Raw genomic sequence first — 12,071 nt, forward strand, 5'->3', positions numbered from 1 at the left:
CCTTGCTATTGTCTATGTTCCCCTAAAAAAAAATTAGGACCAGAGAAAAGGAAAGAGGTAAGAGAAAAAGGGTAATAGTAATAATAATAGTAAACAATATAAGAAGAACTATATAAGACCGAAGAAAATGAATAATTAACTTGAGTAAGAAGTGCAGAGTTATAAGAATAAAAAAGTGAAGTGCAAGCAATGAGATGAGAAACCAAATAGAGTGAAATATATAGGATGAACTGAAAGGGCAGAATGATTAGAAGAACGGGAAAGAGAAAAGAAAAGACAGATAGGACGAAAAGTTAAAAAAAAATGAAGAAAAAAGGAAAGAGAAATAAAAACAAGAAAATTTGAAAACCAAACAAAAATGTGAAGTGTAAGAACAACAGAAAGCATAAGATAGAAAGATGAAGGAAGGAAAAGAAATAGCATAGGTAGACAAAATTGTTAAACAGGAAAAAGGGAAACAAAGAAAGGGGAAACACAACAAAGAAGAAACAAGACAGTAGGAAATAATTTTTACAGGAGGGGAAGAAAGAGGATGAAAAAAGAAAAAAAAAAGGACAAAAACCAAACAAACAAACATGTAAGCAAACAACAAACATGAAAAAACAGCCTTCCCTCTTAGGCCTGTAAGGAACTTCTCAGGTTGCTGGTATTCATCCATCAATTACCCTGTATCCTGCCCTTTGCTGGTTTTGAACCAGGTTTTAGTGAGTAAATTAAGTTAAATTTTTAAAAGGTACTCTTTTTTTAAAAAGAAAAATAAAAGATCCAAGAAAAACTAACACAAAAAGAATGTCTATATGTTCCCTGATCTAAAGTCTCAGTTGGATGTCTGATAACACAGTGGATCACTTCTCTAAGAAAAGCTGGGAATTGAATCAGGGATCTCACATATTCAAGACAGGCACTCCTCCACTGAGTTAAACTTTCTCTTTGGGTCAGATAGCCTTTCAGAAAGCTATCTGCCCCCTTTCCCTTGGGCAGGTTAGACTCTGCAGTTGGCCAGAGTCCTGCTGATTAGGAACCTGTCTGTCCCTGCCCCCTTTCTATTCTAATTGCATCCTCTCCCAGGGCAGCTGGGCATGGCAGCCTGTGTGAGCAGATCCCCCTCCCCTCTCTTAGTCAGGTGGAAGTCCCTTCCAAGATTCAAAGGAGACCCTAGTGACTGAACTTACCACATAGAAATCACTGTTTATCCTCTTCCAGAACCCCCTCCTCCCAAGGAACCCTAAATAGGCCCTTGAAAGCTTATTGAAGTTTCCTACCACCCGCCTCCCTTAAGAGAATTGGAATTTTGGTAGTTTTCAGTGCCAGACTAGTCAGTTGCCCGTCTCGGCCCTCTCTCCAACCAAGTTCCTCTTTCCTAGAGTAGCTGGGTACGACAGGCTACCTGAGCAGATTCCCATCTCCTTTCTTCCCAGAGCCACCATGGTTCCATCCAGTATGCTCCCTGAAGTTCAAAGGGGACCCAGGCAACGAAGCCCACAGAAAGGAAAACCCTCTCTACCATTTGCCAGAACCCTCTTCCTCCCAGATAATGCTCCCTCCCACTCAGTGGCATGTGGGAGCCAGGGGGTTTGCAGAGGCTTTTTGCCTTGAGGGTTGGACTTAGCCATCTGCTGTTTCCAGCCACAGGGGCAAGAAACTCATGGCTTGCCCTTGGGCTTATCATCTCTTTGCCCAGTTCCTTCCAGAGCAATGTCCTGAAGCCTCCTGCTCTGTGGCTCCCTGAAACATCTCACTCAGGTAGGATTTTGCCCCTTCTCAGCTGTTTTATAGGAGAGAGCTGGGGAGGACCCCCCTAAGCTGACACCATTTTGCTAGCACTCTCACTTTCTTGATGGAGTCCTTTGACTTGCAAAAGTGCTTAAGTTTGAGGAGATCCCCTTTATCCATGTTTTCTTTCATTGCTTGTACTTTTGGTTCAAGGTTTAAGAATCCACCACCTACCAGTAGGTCTTGAAGATGTTTTTCTAACTTTTCTTCTCAGACTTTATGGTTCTAGATTTTATATTTATGTCTTTGATCCATTTTGAGCTAATTTTTGTATAAGGTATTAGACAGGGCCCTCTTCTTTCTCTTGGAAATGAATATCCAATTCTCCTAACATTATTTGTTGAATAGACTGTTCTGCTTCAGCTGGGTGGGTTGACAGGCTTGAAAAATCACTTTACCATAGATGTGAGGGTCTATTTCTGAACCATAAATTTGGTTTCATTGGTCTATTTGTCTATCTTTATCCCAATATCATGCTGGTTTTACCACTGTAGCTAGGTAATATGATTTAAAGTCAGGAAGTGAGAGTCCTCCAACTTTGCTTTTCTTTTTGAAGATATTTCTGCTTATTCAGGGCCCTTTACCCTTACAAATAAATTTGATAATCATGTTTTCCATTTGCTTAAAAAATGCTGTCGGAGGGAAGTGGATGTGCCTCAAGTGATAAGGCTACTCTGCCTACCATATGGGAGGATCCAGGTTTGATCCCTGGGACCTCCTGGTGAAAAAGAAGAGAAAGCATGCCTGCATGGCAAGCCAGTGCCTGCAGTGAGCCAGTGCCCATGCCAAGTGAGTTTTGTTTTAAAGTGTGTTTAAAACAGTTTTATTTTAAAGTGTATATTTCATCTGACATAAGTATAGCTAATCCAGTTTTTCAGGTGTTTTTGTTTTTGGTTACTGCATGTATGGAATATCTTTTTCCAGCCTTTCACATTCAACTCATTGGTATCCTTGAAGCTAAGGTGAGTCTCTATAGACAGCATATAGATGACTCATATTTTCTTATCTATTCAGTCAATCTGTGTATTTTGATTGGGGACTTTAATCCATTAACATTCAATGTTACTACTGTAAAAGCAGTTCTTATTTCACCCATTTTTGACATTTGAGTTTTAAGTGTCATATTTTATTTTTACCAATCTTTTTGACACTATTAGTTATGGTTACAGATATAATCTCCATTTCTTGACTCTCTTCCAAGATTCTCCTGTCTTTTCTTTTCAGGCTGTAGCTCTTCCTTTAGTATTTCCTGCAAAGCCAGTCTCTTGTTACAAACCCTCTCAATTTCTGTTTATCTGTGAATATTCTAAACTCGTGTTCATTTTTGAAAGGCAGTCTTACTGGACGTAGGCTTCTTGGTTGGCAGTTTTTCTCTTGCAGTACCTTAAATATATCATACCACTGCATTCTTGCCTCCATGGTTTCTGATGAGAAACTTAATCTTATTAGTTAACTTAATCTTATTAGTTATCCCTTGTACATTATGTGTCACTTTTCTCTTATTTCTCTCAGAATTCTCTTTATTTTTGGCATTTGACATTCTAATTAGAATGTGTCTCAGAATTGGTCTATTAAGTTTTATTCAGATGGGAGTACATTTTCTTTCTTGGACACAGATATCTATGTTCTTCAATAAGGTTGGTATTTCTCCAGACACTCCTTCTGCCCCTTTTGCCCTCTTTTCTCCTTCTGGGAGACCATGACATGTATGTTTGCATGTCTCTTACCATCATTTAGTTCCCTGAGACCTTGTTTAATTTATTCCATTTTTTTCTCATCTGTTCTTTTTTATGTTTGCTTTCAGAAGCCATATCTTCAAGCTCACAGATCCTTTCTTCTGCCTCCTCAAATCTGCAGTAATATGCCTCCATGTATTTTTAATTTCATTTATTGTGACTTTCATTCCCATAAGTTCTGCTATTTTTCTATATATGCTTTCAAATTCTTCTTTGTGCTCACCCAACATCTTCATAATATGCTTAATCTCTTTAGCCATCTCATTGAATTTATTAGGAAGATTTTTTTCAACATCCTTGATTAGTTATCTCAACTCCTATATGTTATCTGGAAGTTTATAACGTTCTTTTGACTGGGCCATATCTTCCTTTTTCTTGGTGTGGATTATAATTTTTTTTTTTTTTTTTTTTGGTGTTTTGGCATCTGGCTTACTAGATGTATTCTGGGTGCAGTTTCTCTCTTTAGTTTATGGTTTTCTTGCCCTTTCTTTCATGCTGACTGTGTAGTAGGTGTTGAGAATGTAGTTGGTACTATAAGCAGTGGAGGCTGAAGCTAGCTGTATTGCCTTAGAAACCAATGAAGCTTCTCCCAGGTTTCTTCTCTGACAGGGGTAGGAACAGAGCAGCAGCTGTGTGTAATAATCCAAGTCATGCAGGACAAGACCATCTGTAGTTCCTCTGAGAGACTGATGAAGCTTCACACCCTTTCCTCTTCTGTCTAGGGTGGGATGGAGCTGCATGTGTGGGCAGCAATCTATGCCATATGGGTCCAAAATAACCACAGCTCCCAAGGTAGATTGACATAGCACCAGTCCCCCTCCTCTCCAGGCAGGAGGGGGATGTGCCCAACAATCTAATATATGTAGGTCAAATGCACCTGCAGTTATCCTGAGAGGCTGAGGGAGTCTTTTTTTCCCTTTAACATGTGGGGATGGAACCACAGGAACCCAAAAGTTCAGGTGCATGTAGCTGAAAATGCCTGCCCATGCCTAGAGAGGCTGAGAAAAAATCACTTCCCTCCTATCTTATTAGGGGGTGGGGGTAGATCCACATGCACCCAGCAGTCCAATCTGTGCAGACTAAACATGCCTGCCATTGCCCAGAGAGGCTGAAGAAAGAAACATTCCCTCCTATCCTATGTGGGTGAAGGGGTTGAGATGGAATCAAATGCTCTCGACAAGCCAGTTTGTGCAGGTCAAAAGTGCCTGCAGTTGCCCATAGAGGCCAAGAAACACAGCTCCTTTTCTATCCTATTGGGACATAGGAATGTAGCCCCAAGTGTCCAACTATTTAGTCTGTGCTAGCCAAAAGTGCCTACAGTTGCTTGGAGAGGCTGGTGCAGTTTCCCCCAGCTTCCTCCCTGCTGGAGGTGGAGCTAGAGCCTAGGCAAGGCCTGTACTCCAATCTGGGTGAAAAGAGACTGGTCCCTACCTTCACTGTGATTTTTAATCAGCCCCAATTCCCCTCACACCAGGGCTGAAGTTAAAATGGTGGCTACTGGACTCTTTCTAACTTTGACAGATTCAAACTTTAGCTGTTCTCAGGATGATACCTTGCTACTTTAGCCAGCCAAATTTGCTAATCAGTAGCTCAAGTCTGTATCCAACCATCTCTTCCTCCCCCATTTTTGGGAAATGGAGCTTCCAGCTCCAGCCATGGAATTGTTCCAGAGGCTGCTTGCACTGCCAGGAGAGGATGGGCACCAGCCCACACAGCGTGGAGTTCTCTACTTACACAACCTCACTACAGATGGGCAATCTCTTCCTTCCATTCTTTCAAGGATATTGCAAGATGCTCTTCTGGTCTCCTGGACTCACCAAACAGGTGTTCTAGATAGCTCTATTTAGATTACTAACTACAGTATAGGACAAGCTGAGTCTTGGAGCTCCTTACTCTGCTGCCAACTTGCCCCTTCACAGTTTTCCTCTCTTGTAATGTCTTTATTTGTTTTGGTATTAGGGTGATGTTGGGCTCATCAATGAGTAGTATTTCCTCTACTTCCATTTTCTGGGAGAAATTGTGAAGAATTGCTACCATTTCTTCCTTAATGTTTGATAGAATTCAGCAGTCAAACCTTCTGGGTCTGACTCTTTCCTTTTTGAAAGGTTATTGAATGTTTACATTACTAACTGCCCTGTAAGATGAACGGACTCTAAGAACAATTTATTTAGCTGCAAATTGCCACCATTCTATATTTATAACTTTTTACAACCACTAACACAGAAGTTCTGTGTCTGTGAAACTTCTTAAAGGAGAATATAGAGAGCTTAAAATTAAGTGTAAAAATGCTTTTTTAAAATTGAAAACTAACAGATTAAGAATCAAGCTAGGGTGCAATGAAAAAGAAATGTCTCTATAAAGTCCTTAAAGTAATTTCTCTATAAATATCTGAAAATTATTTCCTTTTTTAGATTTTTTTAGTGAACGGTATATTGATATTCAATGACTATGGAATTATTATTCTAAGAATAATATAATATAATAATATTTGGTTTTTATTTTGATTTGATTTTGTTAAAAAAAATAAAAATAAAAATAAAACTTTCAATATCTTTGGAAGACCTTTGCTACATACTGTCAAAAAGAAAGTGAGCAAGAGAGAAGAAAGAAAGAAAAGGAAAGAGGAGGGAAAAAAGAATAACTGGTGATATATAGTGTTTTAGAGACAAGACAAGGACAGTAGATAAAATTTTAAGAGAAAAACTATGCACATGCTAATCTATGAAGACCAATAATGTAACAAAGATCCAGCATACTAAATTCTGAAAGAGCTGTTTTCCAACTGATTTTTAAACACAGAAACAATTTTAAATCTATTTTTGCACTTTTCTTTACCTCTTAAATAATTACACAGCTCTGTGTTTCCAATCTAATAAAACAAAGTATGTGTAATTAAAATTCTGATTTATTTTAAACATGGGAATAAAGTTGCAAATTCCTAATTATTGATGCATATTTTTAAAATATTTGGAGGAAAACACTACGTCAACATTTCAACCAATTATCACTTAAAGTATATTGGTACATGTGCATAGGTATAATTATATATATATATATATATATATATATGTGGGATTGTATATAAACACAATGTGTACATATTTGAATGTATATAAAGTTCTAAACTTATTTATAATATGTAGAAGAAAAAGTAAGATTTATTGCCATGCCTTTTTATGTAATGAACTGTAATGAATTCTTCAGTTGTCCGGAACCCTTTCCTAATAGGGCAAAAGATCATCACTTACCTTTGTCAACAATAAAATAGGTAGAGTGATGAAAATGAACTTACATATCTATATCTAATTAGTAGAAAATTGATTTATATCTGTTTAAGAATAATTAATCCTGGCCATCTAAAAGAATCCAATAAAAGAGCAAAGTTCTGTATATGTGTTAAAAAATATAGGGTCAAGGTCTCAGCCAGGACTGTCGGCCATGTTGTCTGTTGGTCATGTCGTCTGTTGGTCATGTTGAGGCTTGTCTTCTCCTCATTTCCCTCTTACTAACCCACCTCAACTCCCACCTCAGAGAGTTCACACCCTAATTCTTAAATTGAGGCAGGTTAGTATAGTAAAAGGGGAAAGGTGCTGGCCCAGCAGACAAGAAGGCCAACAAACAACACAGCCACGAGATTTCCCCTGAAAACTTTGACCTTGACCTTTAGGCCCCAGTTGGGACTCTTTCTGGGCAGACAGGAGGCCCTGGATAGTCCAAACAGGCCTCACCATTGCCCACCCACATTGGTGAGGTAACCAATAACAACTGGTGCCCCTCCCCTTAGCATTAGCAAGGGGAGGAATAATTAACAGCTTAAAAGGTGACCACACAAGCCAAAACCTACTCTCTCTGCCCAGAGGAACCTGCACCAAATCTCGATGAGTATTTCTATCATTCTCTCCCATTTTTCAGCAAGCTCTGTTCTTTTCTCTCATTTCCCAATAAATTCTTCTTACTGGCCTAACTAAAGTGGTGTGCTCTTAAATTCTTATGCAACATGGTCAAGAACCTTGTAGCAACTTGATATGGTTATGAATTCTAAAAATAGATATTAGATTATGTTTGTAATCTGGTCTGTACCTGGGCATCATTAAGTTATGATTAGGGTTTTGAATGGGCCACACCATTAGGGCATTGAGTCCCCACCCACCAAGGGGTGGGAACTCAACAGATAAAAGGCATGGCTAAGGACAGAGTTGGACGGTTTTTGATGTTGGAGTTTGATGCAGAAGCCTTAAACTGGAACCCTGGGAAGAAATCAGAAGCAAGCCCCAGGAAGAGAGGAACCCTGAGCCCAGGAAAAAGCAAACCCTGGGAGGAGAGGAACCTTGAACCTAGAGAGAAGCAAGCCCCTGGAAGATAGGAACCCAGGAAGTCTGAAACCTTGCAGGTGTCGGCAACCCTCTTGCTCCAACATGAGAAAATAGACTTTGGTGAGGAAAGTAACTTATGCTTATGACCTGGTATCTGTAAGCTCCTACCCCTAATAAAAACCGTTTATAAAAACCAACCAATTTCTGATATTTTGCATCAGCACCCCTTTGGCTGAATAATACAAACCTAGAGGAATCCAACACTTTCCCAGTTTCGAGAGGAGGTCATCCCTTTCTGGAGACAGCCAGAGAAGTAACCAAACTCATGAAGGTGTGTGGACTAGAAGGAGGTGGTCAGAAATCTTTTAGAGTTGTCACTCAAGGAGGATGTTTCAGTGCTCAGAAATTTCATGTTTGTTGATGGTAGGGAGCAAGGGAAGTCTGTGGACTATTTGACTGTAAGTCCATTGTTGTGTGGCTTTTGCAATAAAAGATACACTATCTTCAGACTTCAAATGATCCCCAAATCCAAAAATATAATGCAGATTAGTTCCAAGGACCACAATAGTGCTCCTGCAGTTGGCAGATAAGATTGGAAAAGCAACATTCTAACCAAAAATGGTGTCAACACTGGCGAGACACCATCAAAAACCAGACTGTGTCTTTAACCAGACACAATTCTAAAAATTCATCTAATTTCTGCTCATCTCAGTCATGAATTTGCCTCTTTTATCACACAATATAACTATGCATTTCTATACTGTTGTCTGCTGATTCCTACCACAGTTCATCACAAGAGGACACATAATTTGTGTGTTAAATCATAGAATAAATTTCCAGTGATGGAATTTTAAGTGGGGGAAAAGATCTTCATATTTGGACCCTATCATAGGTCAAATCATAACAAGTTTGCTACCATTTCTACCTGCAGCCGATCATGATGGAGGAGGCTTGTGACTATTTTATCTGATGAAGGCAAGTAGTAATATTAGTATTTTTTGTAATAATAAATATACCAAGCATTTGTATGGTTCTTCACATTTCGCAAAGCAACTTTCACATTATGATTACATCTATCTTCTCAAAAAACTTAGAGGAAGGGAAGATGCTTTTTTTACAAATAAGAATATGTGGCATGTCCATCATTATGCAATCTCAATTCCATATAACTATAGAAACTGGGGTCTTTTGATACTGAAATCTGGTGCTTATCCAGGCCTGTCATTAAAGTCTTCCTCCTAGGAGAATCTGCTTAAAACCTTTTGTTTTACATGTGAAGAGATCTTGCTGTGTAATTTGTAAATGTCACAAAAGATTTGGGAACTTTTGATACTTAATTGCGAGATCGGGTCAACCAATATAATGCTGTGGAGGGTCAAGTTCTCATGAGATACTTTTGATGTTAGAGATTATCCTGTGCACCAGGGGATGCAGAAGGTTGATTTAGCCCAGCTTGCCATCCCCTTCCCACATCTCCATCAATTACCTGATGATGTCTTGGTAGAGTAGAAAGGGGGGGAGATACTGAAGAATTCCTTCATCAGAGAGTGAAGATGAAAACAAACCAGTGAGTTTTCCCTGCATTGTTCACTAGGTCTTTGTTTTATCTTCCAAAGGTTTGATGTTTGATAATGAATAAATTAAGATCAAATATGAATGCACCCTCTGTAAGAACCCAGCGGGGAACACTGGCTATTGAACCGGATCTCAATCAGCAAATGAAAGGGGTTCATTTTGGCATCAAGACCAGGCCTGTGAAGTCTGCTTATTCAGAAGAAAATTCAAGATGAAAAAGGAAGTATGTATGCATAATGTGTCTGTGTGTGAGAAATAATAAGTAGGCTCAGAAAAATGTCATTTTTATTGAAACAGCAACAAATTTTATATAAAATAATTTAAGTAATTTCTTTGTCATTGATTCTTTATAAAATACTTACAAAGTAAGTTATTATTTTCCTATTCATGAATAAATTGTCATGAATGTTCTATTAATTCACATAACAGTTTACTACCTGAAACTGAATGTCTTCTGAAGGTCATACACATATATAAAATATCTACTTTCCTGGCATAAGCTGTTAAGCACCCTCATAGAGACAACTTGAGCCATTTATAAAGAATGAAGATTGTGTGGAAATTGGCATTATATGGAACTACCTGAAAGTGCCATGGACTTTGTGTGAATACTTCATTACACTTATTATTACATTTAGATATGAGTCTCTCTTCCTTGTCTCTTACACATTCATTACTTTTTTAAAGGTGGCCACATGCTGTTATTGTGAGACAGAGCCATTAGTGACTCTATAATATGGTTGCATATTAAATTAATATGCAACCATATTAATTTAAAGCCATGATCCGGAGCTAATAGTACACATACATTAAATGGCATGTCCCATGCTTTTGTTTTTCTCCCTACTTCTGCCCACCCACAACTCACCCCTCATGGGAGCTGTCACAGGAAGATACTAACACCCAACTCTTTACCCCGTCACCCAGCTGGTAGAGAGAGACTGCTATTTGCTGTAGCCCCCCTTTCATCCAGGGATAGAACATTTGCTTCAGTTCTCAACTAGGAAAGGGGAGGAGGAAAAACTGCAAAGAAAGCAAAATGTTTTACTGGCTTCCCTTGTAGTTCATTTCCCTCTCTCTTTACAATGTCCTTTCTACCTCATGTCAGACTCTGGGACCTACTATTAAATAAGCCTCAAGTCTTGAGAAAAGGTTGTGGGATGGGCACTCATCTTTTCTATGCATCCATCCAGGTGTTCTTTCTTATGGGATCATTTAAATTTTAACCCCTCTCTTAAACTGTATAGCCAAAACTTAATTTCTACATCAAAGAAATCTTAAAATTTAGCTAAAGTGTCGAGATATTTTGAGTGGCAGAGACACTTACCTAAATAATCTATCGCAGGTAGTTAGTTTATGTTACACACACACGCACACACATACGTATAGCCTGCCATGAAGACAGTGGCTCTCCAGAAAGCACCTTAAGATCTTGTACCCTGAGTCTTATTTCAGACATGGATCCCACAATAAAATTCCTGTCTTTATTTAGTTTGCAAAATAAGTAACCTGGCTCAGTGTAAAATCACCATATTTTTAAGTAGAGTCAACACAAAATGTATGGAAAAATATTTGTAGCAGGTTCATTACCTTGTTATGTGGACATTGAAATTAACTTTTTTTTTCTTTCAACCTGTATTGAGATATATATGTTCTTTTTTTTTAATAACAAGAAGACAGCTAACTTCTGTAACAGACTGGTTGAATGATATTAAGGAAAGAAACTAAGGTTTTCTAAGCATTTGAGAGAAATTTTAGGGTTAATAATGTTTTAATAATTAGATTATTTTTAAAGGATGAGAACTGTAGACTAGGAGTCAGAAGTATATATTAAGTATAAGGTGAAATTAAAATACTTTAAATTAAAAGTTTCCTCCTGCCATTTATCTAAAGGAAATTGACATTCAATACATTTACTTAAATTTTTCTCTTGGCCATTTTTTCTTCTTACTTCCTTTTTCTTTATGATTATCAAAGCTGAGATTTTTATCTGCTAATTAGTACCACAAGCTTCTGATGTTAGAGTAGGTTGGGGCAAGCATGCATGAATTGCTAAGCCCTACAGTCCTACAGTCCTACAGTCTGTCTTACAGTCCTAACTTACAATTAACTGACTTCCAGAATGCAAAAAAAGAAAGAAAGAAAAGCAGAGAGTTGTTAAAGAAAAGTGGCCAATGTGGGAAAATGTATCATATTAATAAATGATAAGTTGCAGTTCTTTATAATATCGCTAGATGGCATATGACTGACTTGAACAAAAAACTAGAGAAGAGCCTGGACAGTTACGATTTTAAACAAAAGCTATACACTTGGAGTTATCTGTATTTCTTTATGTTCCTATCTATTTGACAGCTCACACCTCTGATAACACAGATTTGTGGAGAGGATCAAATGACATAATACATGTAAAAGTGCTCAGTAGTGTACCTGGTATACAGTTACTACTTAATATCTGTTAATTTACTTTTGTGTGATTAGTCTGAGTATGAAGTAGTTTTGTTACTGTTGTTGCTAAGTGAGGCCAAGAGTTCTATAATTAGTAAGTTTCCAAATGATTTATAGAAGTGTTTGAAATACAAAATGTAAAGTGACAGAAAGTAAATACAAGCATTTATTTGAATGCTATCTAATTCTTTTTAAACTTCAGATTAAACTTTAATGTTTTATGAACTAT

Source organism: Dasypus novemcinctus, chromosome 2, assembly GCF_030445035.2.
Source record: "Dasypus novemcinctus isolate mDasNov1 chromosome 2, mDasNov1.1.hap2, whole genome shotgun sequence".
Lineage (NCBI taxonomy): Eukaryota > Metazoa > Chordata > Mammalia > Cingulata > Dasypodidae > Dasypus > Dasypus novemcinctus.